The following is a 14,026-nucleotide window of genomic DNA, read 5'->3' as shown; positions in this document are numbered from 1 at the left end:
CCCTCTGGGGTCCGGTGTGCACCCCTGGCCCCTCCCAGCCCCTGGCCGATGCATGTGACACCCCCATGGTTCTAGTGTTGCCTCCATGTGTTCATCCAAAGCCCACGGGAGCCAGGACCACACTGGAGCAGGCTTCGAGCCACCTGCTCTGCCTGCCCCAGAGGCCTCAGAAGAAGAATGTCAAAGCTGTGCTCAGTCCCCAGAGCATGGTGCCCAGGCCAGCCCAGGCAGGGGCCTGCACACCACAGTACCCACTTTGACGCTCGAGAAAAATTAACTTTGAAGCTGCCAGTCTGGGCAGCTGAGCCAGGCAGGCTTTAGGAAGAGTGCTAAGGTTCTAACTCTGCAGCCTCTGGTGCACCCATGTACAGATGGGGCACGTGGTCTGAATTTCGCAGGGAAGCCCACTGGACTCAACAGCACTCCCCTCTCTTTTCAAAGATGTGCAGAAACTCTACTCATTTGGAACACTTGGGAACAAATATTTTATTTAAGGTCTCAGGTAACTGACTTTTAGCCCTTAAGCGCAATGCTTAGTTAAACATGGTAATGGTTTTGGGGAGGAGTGTCTAACAATGGCATTTATACTTTTCTTTATGACCAGTGGTGGTGTAGGGAGGTACGAGGCTGGACTCTGTGGATCAAAATGCTCTTGGCACTACTGGGCGTGGAGTACTGGCTTGGGAGTCCCTCCAGAGCTCTCCCAGCAGCCACCCTGTTTGGATGTTGGGTCTCCTTTTCACAGTTCTTCGCTCCCCTGCTCTGGTCATCAGCTCCCCCTCCTGTGCAGGGCAGGGCGGCGTGTTCAACCTCCTTCCCTGCAGCCCCTCCCCCACAGCCTACCTACACCACCTTCAGACGGCTGCTGCTGCTACACTCAGCTGGAAAAGCCAAGCTTATCCAGCGTATGTACAGTTAGGCCCAAAGCTTGGGCCAGCTCTTGCCTCTGATCACTAGGGGGGTCTTTGGTGCCAGGCTTTGGGTCTCCCTAGGCTCCTCTGCTGCCTCCTGATTCTCTGTCAAGGTGCGGACAGGTGAGGTCGCCAGGTATGCCCTCAAATAAATGGCATTCCTGTCCTTCTCTGGATAGAATTGGTCTATGAACAGAAATGCCTGTTGCATGAAGGCAGCAAGTTCCCTACAGTTAGCAAAGCACCAATCTGTGTGTCTTCGAGATGGTTTCAACATCTGCTACTTCCTGAATTTGGCGGGAAATAATTAATTCCACAAAGCAAGTTCACCCATGGGCTGAGGGGGGCACAAGGCTGAAATCTGGGAGCTACGCTTAATCCCTATCCACCTGGCCACAGATCCTCTCCCTTCCCCTACCCCACCCACCCCAGGTCTCAGGGACTCAGTTTACCTCAGCACTCCCCCACACACCCATCTCACCTTCCCCACCATGTCGTCAACCCCAAGCAAAGCTGGCGCCTCCGACTCTCTTGTTTTGGGAGGTCCCACTCCTGAGCCCAGCAAGCTTATAAAAAATTCCACCCATTTACACCATTAAATACCATTTGTTCTGGAACATTTAAAAAATAATTTTTGTAATTTTGCGTTTGAAATTATTTGGCTGTAGGTAACTTAAATGGTGGGTAACTTAAATTTGGCTATAGGTAACTTAAAATGGTGGACCAGGTGTAGTGGCTCACACCTGTAATCCCAGCACTTTGGGAGACCAAGGCGACCTCACCTGAGGTCGGGAGTTCGAGACCATCCTGACCAACATGGAGAAACCCCCTATCTACTAAAAATACAAAATTAGCCAGGTGTGGTGGTGTATGCCTATAATCCCAGCTACTTGGGAGGCTCAGACAGGAGAATCGCTTGAACCCGAGAGGCAGAGGTTGCCGTGAGTCGAGATTGCACGATTGCACTCTAGCCTGGGCAACAAGAACGAAATTCTGTCTCAAAAAAAAAGTAGGCCAGGAGCAGTGGCTCATGCCTGTAGTCCCAGCACTTTGGGAGGCCAAGACGGGCAGATCACGAGGTCAGGAGATCGAGACCATCCTGGCTAACACGGTGAAACCCCGTCTCTACTAAAATTAAAAAAAAAAAAAAAAAATTAGCCGAGCGTGGTGGCGGGTGCCTGTAGTCTCAGCTTCCTGAGGCAGGAGAATGGCGTGACCCGGGAGGCGAAGCTTGCAGTGAGGAGAGATCGCGCCACTGCACTCCAGCCTGGGTGACAGAGTGAGACTCTGTCCCCCCCAAATCTCAGTAGCTGAGATTACAGGTGACCACCACCACGCCCGGCTAATTTTTGTATTTTTAGTAGAGATGGGGTTTCACCATATTGGCCAGGCTGGTCTCGAACTCCTGACCTGGTGATCTGCCCACCTTGGCCTCCCAAAGCACTGGGATTACAGGTGTGAGCCACTGCGCCCAGCCTCTCCTCCCTTTTTTATACAATGATTGAACATTTGTATGGTCTTCTACACCTTGCATTTTTTCACTTGGAGATCTTTCCATAGCAGCATATAACAGCCCAGGCGCAGTGCCGTGCACGTGTAATCTCAGCACTTTGGGAGGCTAAAGCGGGAGGATCGCTTGAGGCCGGGAGGTTGAGACCAGGTTGGGCAATATAGTGAGACCCCGTTTTTACAAAAAATGAAAACAGTTAGCTGTGCATGGTGGCGTGCTCCTGTAGTCCCAGCTCCTTGGGAGGCTGACATGGGAGGATCGCTTGAGTCCAGAGGGTAGAGGTTGCAGAGGGTGATACACCACTGCACTCCAGCCTGGGCCTGAGCCACAGAGCAAGATCTCGTCTCAAAAAAAAAAAAAAAAAAAAAAAAGACAGGATATATTCTTTGTCATTCTTTATTTCTTTATGGCTACAAAGCAATCTTTTGCTTTTGGTTTTGAGGGTTTTTTCCGCCCCAGAACAGCTCTATAGGCTCCTGGAGAGCTCACCGACCCAGGCATTGCCCACCTCCTGGCACAGCCCCCATTCCCCTGACTGAGCTCTCTGTGCCCCAGCAGCCCTGCCCTGTGCACCCCAGCAGCAGGTGGAGCCAGCTTCCCAGGCAGCCACTGATCTGGCTGCCCATCCCTGCTGAAAACGCCTCCGTAGCCAGCTGCTAGCATCGGCACAGAGTCCCAGAACAGGACCCCAGCGCCTGCAGATCTCCGAGGATCACACCGCTCACTCCCTCGGGTCCAGCCCGTTGGCCTCCTAACCAGCTGATCCTGCCCTCTCGGCCCTGTCCTCCCTAATCCCAGCCCCGCCATCTGCCCCTCCGGCCCCTCCACTTCGCTTCCACACCCACCTCACACACACTCAGTCAGGATCTCTGCCCACGGCCGCAGGCTCCATGAGGTGGGGGTCTTACTTGTCTGTTCCCCAAACTGCCAGCACGTGAGCGAGCGTCCAGCACTTATGAGATGCTCAGGAAGTAATGTCAGGAATGAACAAGCGAGTGAGAGACTGACGTAGTTCTTCCTGTCCCAAGCATGGGCTAGGAAATTTGAGACCTGACTCCTAATCCCAAATGCCCCCTCACTCATGGGGGACCTCTGGCAACTCGCTTCCCATGTGACAGCTTGACTCTCCTTGCCTGCACCAGTGGGGCGCCCCCAAGGCTGGCGCAGCTCCTCCGTCCTTTTCAGCGCCCCGCCCATCTCTTTTCCTCCCCTTCATCTCCTGCTGTCCCGTGGCTTCTGCTTTCTGGCTTCCTTCCTCTTTCCGTGTGAATCCTCTTGTTTTCTTAGCACCCACTTTGCCCTCGTACCTCCTCCCTGCAGGAGGGCTGCCCCCCACCACCAGGGGCCAGGCTGTTCCTCTGTGTGTGTTTTTGAGACAGGTCCTCACTCGTTTATCCGGGTTGGAATGCAGTGGCGTGATCGTGGCTCACTGCAGCTTTGAACTCCCGGGCTCAAGTGATCCTCCCACCTCAGCCTCCCGAGTAGCTGGGACTACAGGCGTGCACCACCATGTCCAGCTAATTTTTAAATTTTTTGTAGAGACGAGGTCTTGCCATGTTGCCCAGGTGTGGAACTCCTAGCCTCAAGTCATCCTCCTGCCTGAGCCCTCCAAAGTGTTGGGGTTACAGGTGCACACTGCCATGCCTAGCTATGTTCCTTCCTCTCTGCTGCAGAGTCAGCCATTGGAACTGCAGGGCCCATGCACCCTCGGCTCTGCCACAGCAGTGGGGCTGCCTGGCATCTGTGGGTTATACGGTCATTCCAGGGCCTGGCTGCTGTGCTGGGTGAAACGATTCTTCCCTCCCTTGACCTCCCTTCCCTCCATTATTGTTTTATTACAGCCTCATTGAGGAGGCATTTTCTTTTTTTCTCTTTTTTTTTTTTTTGGAGATGGAGTCTCGCTCTGTCACCCAGGCTGGAGTGCGATGGTGCAATCTCAGCTCACTGCCACCTCTGCCTCTCAGGTTCAAGCAATTCTCCTGCCTCAGCCTCCTGAGTAGCTGGGATTATAGGTGCCTGCCGCCACGCCCAGTTAACTTTTGTATTTTTAGTAGAGATGAGGTTTCACCATGTTGGCCAGGCTGGCCTCAAACTCCTGACCTCATGATCTGCCCACTTTGGCCTCCCAAAGTTCTGGAATTACAGGCGTGAGCCACTGCATCCAGCAAGGAGGCATTCTCATGCCATACAATTCACTTGTTTTAAGTATTCAATTCAATACTTTCAGTGAATTGACAGGTCTCTCTGCCCCTTAAATGCCCTCCTCCTTCCCAGCCTCAGTCCCAGGTAACAACCCATCTGCTCTCTGTCGCTAAGGACTTGCCTGTTCTGGACATTCCATATAAATGGAGCCATACAGTACGTAGAGTTGTGCGACTGGCTTCCTTAAGCATGTTTTTGAGGTTTATCTACATTGTAGCATGTATCAGCACTTTCTTTCTTTTTATGGCTGAATAATACTCATTCATAGTCCGGGCACGGGTGCCCGCATCTATAATCCCAGCACTTTGGGAGGCCAAGGTGGGCAGATCGCTTGAGCCCAGGAGTTCCAGACCAGCCTGGGCAACATGGTGAAACCTCATCTCCACAAAAAAATACAAAATTTACCGTATTTTTGTATACAAAATGCTGTGGTGGTGCAGCACGCCTGCAGTCCCAGCTACTCAGGAGGCTGCGGTGGAAGGATCACTTGAGGTCAAAGCTGCAGTGAGCCAAGATCATGCCACTGCACTCCAGCCTGGGTGACAGAGCGAGACCCTGTCTTCCCCAAAAAGCAAAAACAAAAAAACAAAAACAAAAACATCCGCCATCATCTGGCTGGACCACATTTGGTTTATCCGTGCATTCGTTGACCCACAACCCACAGTCAGCTTGTTTCCATCTGTGGCTACTGCGAGTCAAGCACTGTGAACACGTGTGTCTAAGTCTTTGTATGAACATATGTTCTCTTGGGTAGCACCTAGAAGTGAAATTGATGGGTCGCATGGTAAACAAATGCTTAACTTTTTAAGATTCTGCCAAACTGTTTTCCAAAGTGGCTGTATTATTTTACATTCCCAGCAGTAATGTAAGCATTCTTACCCACCCTTACCAATATTTGTTTTCTTTTTAAAAAAAAATCACAGCCATCCTAGTGTGTATGAAATGGGATCTCACTGTGGTTTTGATTTGCATTTCCCCGATGACTAATGATGCTGAGCATCTTTTCACGAGTGTGTTGGCCATTTGTGTATCTTCTTTGGTGAAATATCTACTGATATCTTCTGCCCAGTGGTGTTTTTGTTTTTGAGACAGGGTCTCGCTCTGTTGCCCAGGCTGGAGTGCAGTGGTGCGATCATAGCTCACTGCAGCCTCTACCTCCTGGGTTCAAATGATCCTCCTGCCTCAGTCTTCCGAGTAGCTGGGACCACAGGCACACACCACCGTTGCCTGGCTAATTTTTTACTTCTTGTAGAGATGGGGTCTCCCAGTGTTGCCCAAGTTAGTCTGGAACTCCCAGGCTCAAGCCATTCTCCCACCTTGACCTCCCAAATTGCTGGCATTACAGCAAAAGCCCAGTCTTTTGGGGTTTTTTTGGTTTTTGTTTTTGTTTTTGTTTTTTTTTGAGACGGAGTCTCGCTCTGTTGCCCAGGCTGGAGTGCAGTGGCGTGATCTCGGCTCACTGCAACTTCCGCCTCCTGGGTTCAAGCTATTCAAGCTATTCCCTGCCTCAGCCTCATGAGTCTTTTTTTTTTTAAAGACAGGGTCTTCCTATTTTGATGATGTGGCCGACTATCCCCTCTGTTGGGAGATGCTTCTTGTGCTAGGTACAACGGCCTGGGCTTGCTTGAGTCCGTTTCCTGTTGTCCCTTTAACATCTGGGCGGCCACTGTGTGTGACTCTGATCCACGTCCACTGAGGGACAGCACAGTGAGCATCCCCAATCAGACTGCCTGACAGGAACCCAGGCTCTGACCCCCACTCACCTCGGCAAAAGTGAGGACACCGCTCCATGCATCAGTCACTTCATCTGCAAAAGGAGAACCAAAATAGTACTGACCTCAGAAGTCTATGCAAAGTTTGCATTTGAAGTAGTGCCTGGAACTTAGGCAGCTCACAACAAATACTAGTTATGATTCATCTGGTTCCCTTGACTTCCTGGTGAATTTACACTCACGCTCACTCCGTCTTCACAGCGGTCCTCTGAGTGGTTCTCCTCGGCCCATGCTGGGGTGAGACACTGACACTCAGGCCAAATGACATCGCTAGGGTCTCACAAAGCCCGTGAGGGGCTGCTGAGGCTTCAACCCAGATCAGGGGATTCCAGATCGCCTGCCACCTTGCTCCCCCATGGCTGCTCCCAGGAAGACAAAGTGAGGATCATTCCATCCATATGAAAGCTCAGGCAGAGGCTGTTCTGATATCCCTGGGCCCCACACTGATGCCGCTCAATACACCAGTGTGTGCCAGGGGCTCAGGCACAGGGCTCAGTGGTAAGAGACTCAGCTCCTGCTGCTGCAAGAGGAACCCTCGGCCCTGAGGGAGGCAGAGCTGTGAGGACACAGGGTGGGGATAGAGGGCGCCAGTGTTTGGGGACACTCAGGAGGCCGGTGTGGGGCATGAGGAGGGGGCATCTCAGAACGGGGGCTATGGAGCCACAGGCTGAGCCTCCTGCATGGATGGGGCATCCCTGCCTGTTCCCCCTGCCAACCCCGCTCCTGGGGCCCTGTCTCCCCAGAGCCTGTACTTTTTGAGACAGAGTCTCACTCTGTCACCAAGGCTGAAGTACATTCTTCATGCATTCTTGCCTCACTGCAACCTCCGCCTCCTGGGTTCAAGTGATTCTCATGCCTCAGCCTCCCAAGTAGCTGGAGCTATAGGCATGTGCCACCAGGCCTGGCTAATTTTTGTATTTTTAGTAGAGACAGGGTTTCACCACATTGGCCAGGCTGGTCTCGAACTCCTGACCTCAGGTGATCTGCCCACCTCAGCCTCCCAAAGTGCTGGGATTATAGGTGTGAGCCATTGTGCCCGGCCCTGTACTTCTTTTTGTTTGTTTGTTTGTTTGTTTGTCTTTGTTTATTTATATCTTGTTTTTGAGACAGGGTCTCACTGTGTCGCCCAGGCTGGAGTTCAGTGGTGTGATCTCAGCACTGTGTCCGGCCTGCAGCCACCTTTAACCCTCCACCCTGCTTAAGAAACCATTGTTGGGCTGGGCGCAGTGGCTTACGCCTGTAATCCCAGCACTTTGGGAGGCTGAGGCTGGCGGATCACAAGGTTAGGAGTTCGAGACCAGCCTGGCCAGCATGGTGAAACCCCGTCTCTACTAAAAATACAAAAAATTAGCCGGGCGTGGTGGCACGTACCTATACTCCCAGCTACTCAGGAAGCTGGGGCAGGAGAATCGCTTGAACCCGTCAGGCAGAGGTTGCAGTGAGCAGGAATCACACCACTGTACTCCAGCCTGGGCTACAGAGTGAGACTCTGTCTCAAAAACAAAACAAAACAAAAAGAAACCATTGTTGAATAGGAAACCGAATGTCACAGGTGCACCACGTGTTGGTAGGACATGGGGAGTTGTGAATGGGAAGACAGTCTCCCTCCTGGCCCCGCTCTCCACCCTGCAGGACCCCTAGGAGGTGATGACCCCTGGGCTCAGGTCCCTGCAGAGTGGGGTGTGGCTGCAGGGTGCTCCTCCTTGTCCTGCACCCTGAACGCAGAACTTTCCTGGGAGCTTTTCCTCCTGACATCCACAGAGCAGCTCCCTTGTACCTGCCAGGGCTTCCTCTACAATCACTGGCTCATAGAGGCTTTTTCCTGCCCATCCTGTCTACAATTTTGAGTCCCCATCCCCACTCTTTATAGCCTCCGCTGTAAACGTTTCCCCCGTAGCACTCAGGCGCTGATACCCACGAGGGGCAGGGTTCGGCCTGTCTCTCTCAGCCGCTGTATTCTCAGGGCCTGGAGTGGTGCCTGATAGGCGCCAGTAAATGTGTAGAGCTCTTGTCGAACTGTGCACAGGAAGCTGCTCTCCCAACCATTAATCCTCAAGGGGAGACGGCGGGGAGGAGGGGGAGAAATTGTTCTAATTCTCCTACTTCCTCTGCAGACCGAGTCTCCAGGTCTGAGAAGGAAGGACTCAGGGGGCTTTGGTGTCAGGGGCCTACCTTCCTGTCCTGCACCCCACACCTGAAGAATCCCAGCCTCCAGCATCTGCCTTGCCCTGCACTCCAGGGGATTCTGATCACAGGCAGGTGTGGGGCTGCAGCCCTGGCCTCGTCTCCGGGGTCTGTAGGCTCAGTGCTCCCTGCAGCTCTTCCCAGGTGGTGGGACAAGGTGAGGCTGCTGAGCAGGACTCTCCTCCCAGAGCCCATGGGTCCCCACTAGCAGCTGCCCGCTACCAGCCCCCACCCCCAAGATGAAGACCAAGTCCCTCGGGCAGGCACCTCACCTGCCTGCCAGGAAAGTGATGTGCAGGTGGGCTCCCTGCTGCTAGATTCAAGATTCTCTGTCAGAGCCAACTATTAACATCACCTGGCTCAGCCTCGACCTCCTAGGCTCAAACAATCCTCCCACCTCAGCCTCCTAAGTAGCTGGAACTACAAGCATGCACCACTATACCTGGCAAATCTTTATATGTTTTTGTAGAGACGGCAGGGGTTGTGTGTGGGGGGGGGGGGTGTCTCACCATGTTTCTCAGGCTTGTCTCGAACTCTTGGACTTGAGCAATCCTCCCACCTTAGCCTCCCAAAGTGCTGAGATTACAGGCATGAGCCACCACACCTGGCTTCACCTAGGGGTTTTTACATAACACCCATACCTGGGCCTACCTGGGCCAATTAAATCAGAGCCATGGGGCAAGGCCAGGGCCTGGGTATTTGCTTCATTCATTTTTATTTACTTATTTGTCAGCTTACCAGGTGATCCTGGCATGCAGTCAGGGCCGGGAACTATTGGAAAATACTCAGGGCTTCTCAGCCAAGAGCATGGTGCTCCCAGGGGACAGGTGGCAATGTTGGGAGATATTTTTTGGTTGTCATGACTTTGAGGAACGGCTCTCCTAGCAGCTCGTAGGTAGAGGCCAGGGATGATGCTCAGCACCCACAGTGTGCAGGACAGCCCCCAGCACAAAGGGTGACCGGCGCAGATGCCCACAGCGCGGACGCTGGGAAAGTGATGCTGGAGTGTAAACCCACTGTTCTCACGGCAGCAGCCTCCTGAGGGAGGAGGCAGCCGGATTCTTTCCATTCCTCATCTCAGTCTGTACAGTTGACAAAACACATCCTCCTCAGACTCCACTCATTACTGCAGCGTCCCCTCCCCCAGGGCTGAGGCTTGGGCCAAACTCCACTGGGATGAGCAGCTCCCGTCTCCGCTGGAGGCAGGAGAGCACAGGAGTGGAGCCGAGCAGTCAGAAGGCACTCCTCGCTGGCTGGGAGACCCATGACCTGTAACTTCCCTAAGTCTCGGGCCCCACACCTGAGAGGGCCGTCATGAACAGGCAGTGACGTGAGGGCTGCCCGCACAGTTGGCACCAGGTTAAATACATAGCCTGATAAATAAGGAAATCCCCAGTTCTCCTTGAGGAAACAGAAGCCCAGAAACAAGCTGATCTCCACTAGTGTCACCGCTTCTGCACCCTTCCAGAGTAAGAAGGTAGGGTGAGGGCAACTGCCTGTCATCCCTAGGGACTTCTGCGGCCACCATTAGAGGAGACAGTTCACAGTGGCTCTGCCCCAAAGCTCCCTGGAGAGGAGCAGGACACAGGACGCTCAGCAGCCCAGGAAATGGCCCCTTGGGACCTTCAGGACGTGCTGCACTTCCCCAGGGACCCGCTGACTCCTGAGGGGCTGGGATGCAGGGAGTCCCTGGGAAGGGCAGGAACTGGCAGTGCAGGGGAGATAGATATTAATCAAATCTTTGCACAATCATGAAAGGGAACCTGGCTCCAGGGCGGGCACAGCTGGGCTGGGAGGTGACTGACAGAGGAGGGAGACCCTGTGCCGTGGGGTCTGGGAGCCTTAGTTCTTAGTCGCCTAGGCTTGTCCGTCTCAGTTCCTCAGGAGCCTAGGTCTGCTCCCTGCCTCCCCACACCCAGCGAAGGGACGGCACACAGCCAGGCATGACGGTTTGCCCACAGCCAGCTTGTTGAGCCCCCTCCCCATCCTGCCCTGAAGTGTCTGAGCTCTTCCTGGCTTTCTAGCCCCTCCCCGGGGATGTGCCTTCAGCAGACAGCCCCCTGCACAGGCCTCCCCCAGCCCAGCAGCTGGGGCAACAGCTTTGATGGGCACGCCCACCGCCCCAGCATCGGCCAGCAGCAGGTCCCATCCTGCCTCTGGAGGGTGGGGACGAGTGGAAGGAACGTCCGGCCCCTTCTCTTTGTTAGAGGCGGGGGACTGGGGGACATGATACATTTCCTTCCTATCAGTCTGGACTCTATAAGGTCAGGGGAATCTAAAGATCGCCCCATTTTTAGGAATGACTCAAGCAACAGCGCACGGCTAGGACGATGACTCCATTTCCTGCAACTCTCTGCCACATTCACCAAAGGAATGTCACTTTCCTGCTCCGTAACTCAGTTTCTCCTTCTAAGCCTCCAGAAATATATAGGGCACGGGGTGTGGAGACCTTGGGCTTGTAGGGTGGAGAGGGTACCACGGGCTTGTGACAATGACATGGAAAGCACAGGGCGGGCATCTTTCTGCTCCTCCTGCCCCAGTGGACAGGTGTCTGCAGAGGCCTCCACACAGGTAGGGCTGATGGAGGGAGTGTGCCTCCTGAGAAGCCCATCTGCCAAAAGACCTCTGTGTCCACACCGCGGGGAGCTGGGCGATTCCTCTCCCTGGAGCTTATCAAGGTCATCGCCAAACACCTGAAGCTTCCCAGGGGGTCAGAAGGCAAGCCCTGACCTCCTTGTAGGCTGCAACCCCAGGTTCACCCCGAAAGTGGGGTACAAAGGCTTGCGTGGAGAGCAAAAAGGAACCCCCACAGCCGGAGCCACAGGGAAGGGGCACTGCCTACCAGTGCCTGGGGTCCTGCACCAGGGGAGGGCGGCTGCAGACGGCGAGATGGGGCGGGGGAGCTTCTTGTTCTCGCCTCTCCTCTTCGCATCCGGGCAGCGAGGTTCACTGGAGCCGGGCCCCCCAGTATGGGAGGAACCCTGGTGCCCCTTTTCACCACCCAGGGCTGGGGTGCAGGGCCGCAGGGAGCCCGGCACACAGCCCCGGAGAGGGGCGCACGGTGGGGAGCCCAAACTTTCCCCGGGACCTCCCAGGGCCTAGCGGGAGGAAACAGGCGAGCAGCGAGGGGTCGGGACCGCCGCCGAGGGCGCCGGGCGGGTCCTGGCACGCTCCCCAGGGAGACGGCGGGCGGGCCCGCTCCGCCCCGCGCCCGGCCCGTGCAATCCTGGCGCCCGCGGCCCGGCGGCTGCCGTCAGCGCCGCCCTCCAGGAGCGGGGCGGGACCGCGGGAGGCGCGCGGCGGCCCGAGCGCCGGTCGGGCCATGACCCCCGCTGATCTCTCTTGCAGGCTCTTCGCCGCGGCCCCCCCGAGCCAGACCGCCGCCGCCGCCACCAGCGCCCGGGCGGGCCTCGCGCGCCCCGGGCGCGGCTCCGCAGTGAGCCCACCAGGAAGGAAGCGGTGAGTGCCCCGCGCCTCGTGCCCGCCGCCCCTTCCCCGGGACGCCCGCCTTCCTCGAGCAACACGGCCCCTGCCGGGCGGCGTCCACACCCCGCAAGCTCCAGCCGCTGCAGGGGCGCGGCTCGGGGGGCGGGGGACCCACGCGGGCCCGGGCGTCCCCCCGACTTCTTGTAGACTTTGCTGCGAAGACACAGGCTTTAGGAAACTTGTCCCGACTCTGGCGGCGCTGTGCAACTTGCACCGGCGGTGGGGGTGTGTCCCCGCGCGGAAGCCTCTGGCCCCCACTCCCCACCGGCCACCCCGCAGCGTCACGAGTTCCTTGGGAATGGACCAGAATGCCATTCCTGAGAGCTGGAAGGCAGCCCGGCGGGGGGCGGGGGCAGGAGGCCTCCCGAGGAACCATTTCCCCTCTATCGAGTATTTCCAAATCTATTATTTATGAACCGCCTCACTTAGGGGCCCCCCTGCGCTCCCAGGGCATCAAAGCATGTTTGCAACCGCAAAGGGCGACCCGTGTGGACGCACGCGCGCCTTCTCCTGGCTGGCTGCGGTCAGGCGGAACTGGGGGAGGCCTCAGTAAAAAGGGGCACCCGCAGCTCCCCCCAGGGATAGGCGAAGGGCGGGGTCCGAGGGCGGCTGGGACTTCTCTCAGACCGCCTCTGGCTGCAGGGCCCAGATGGGATCAAGGGAAAATCTGTGCAGGCTGGACAGACTTTGGAGCCTGGAGGAAGAGGGAGGAAGGGAAGGTTGCGAGGCAAAGGCACTTCTGAGGTAGTGCAGGCCTCGGGGAACGAACGCCTCAGTGTACAGGTGAGGAAACTGAGGCTCTGAGAGGCATACCCTGAGTCACAGACTCTGGCGTTTCCTGCCTAGACCCCACCCACCCAACGCTGTGGCGAGGCCCCTGTCCTGGGCTGGGTTAACTCCACAAAGCACCCTCACCTGTGCAGGCCACGCCCCCCCCTTGGGTTCTGCGCCCCCACCGCTGGGGACCGGGTCCTGTGGATGGGAGGAGGCCATTTATTTATGGAAACACTTAATCCCTCCGCCAGCCCCAAGGAGGCTGAAAGCTCATCACCTAATCTCCTCTCCCTGGAAGCGCCTTCCCATGCCAGTGGGGTGCACCCCAGACCCACGTAGGGTGTATTTTCCCAGCCCAAAGTGTAGGTCACCTCCAGAGACTTGGGAGCGTCCCCTCAGTGGACACTGAAAAAGAGAACAGTGATATTTCATGCTTACCGAGCACTCCTCGTGCACCAGACCCTGCGTTTTGTGTTTTAATCCCCTGACCAACTCTCCAACCAAATACTGTCAGCCCCGTTTTAAAGATGGGGAAACAGGGCCAGGCACAGTGGCTCACGCCTGTAATTGCAGTACTTTGGGAGGCCAAAGCAGGAGGACTGCTTGAGGCCAGGAGTTTGAGACCAGCCTGGGCAACATAGTGAGACCGCCCCCCCCCCACCACCAGCTACAACAAATTTTTAAATTAGCTGGGTGTGGTGCATACCTGTAGTCCCAGCTACTTAGGAGGCTGAGACAGGAGGATTCCTTAAGCCCAAGAAGTTGAGGCTACAGTGAGCTATGATCACACCACTGCATTCCAGCCTGGGCAACAGAGGGAGACCCTGTCTCTAAAAAAAAAAAAAAAAAAAAAACCCCAAAAAATTAAAAAATAAAAATGAGGAAACAGAAGTTGGTAAAGGCAAAGTGACTGACGCAAGGTCACATGGCTAGAAAATGGCAAGGCCAGGGCTGGAACCCTGAGCCATGGTACTGAATTGCTCTGAACTACAGTGGAAGCCAGGCTAGGCCTCTGGGCCTGCTGAGAATAATCACCCATCATTAAAAAGATTAGTAAGTAGTGATGGGGCCCAGGCACAGTGGCTCACACCTGTGATCCCAGTGTGTTGGGAGGGTGAGGCAAGAGCATCACTTGAGGCCAGGAGTTTGAGACCAACCTGGGCAACATAGTGAGACTCCTTTCTCAA

General features: G+C 55.5%; 1 protein-coding gene across 1 annotated transcript in view; it reads left to right on the top strand.

The window, feature by feature from the left end:
- The first annotated feature begins 11,805 nt into the window (after nt 1-11,805).
- Nucleotides 11,806-14,026, top strand: part of C17H16orf74 (chromosome 17 C16orf74 homolog) — a 51,440-nt gene continuing 49,219 nt past the window's right edge. Inside the window, exon 1 of the mRNA XM_026447735.1 lies at nt 11,806-12,038. The gene's annotated coding sequence lies outside the window, so the exon portion shown is untranslated. The remainder of the gene's footprint in view (nt 12,039-14,026) is intronic.

Source organism: Piliocolobus tephrosceles, chromosome 17 (genome assembly GCF_002776525.5).
Source record: "Piliocolobus tephrosceles isolate RC106 chromosome 17, ASM277652v3, whole genome shotgun sequence".
NCBI lineage: Eukaryota > Metazoa > Chordata > Mammalia > Primates > Cercopithecidae > Piliocolobus > Piliocolobus tephrosceles.
This window is presented reverse-complemented; position numbering and strand designations above follow the sequence as displayed.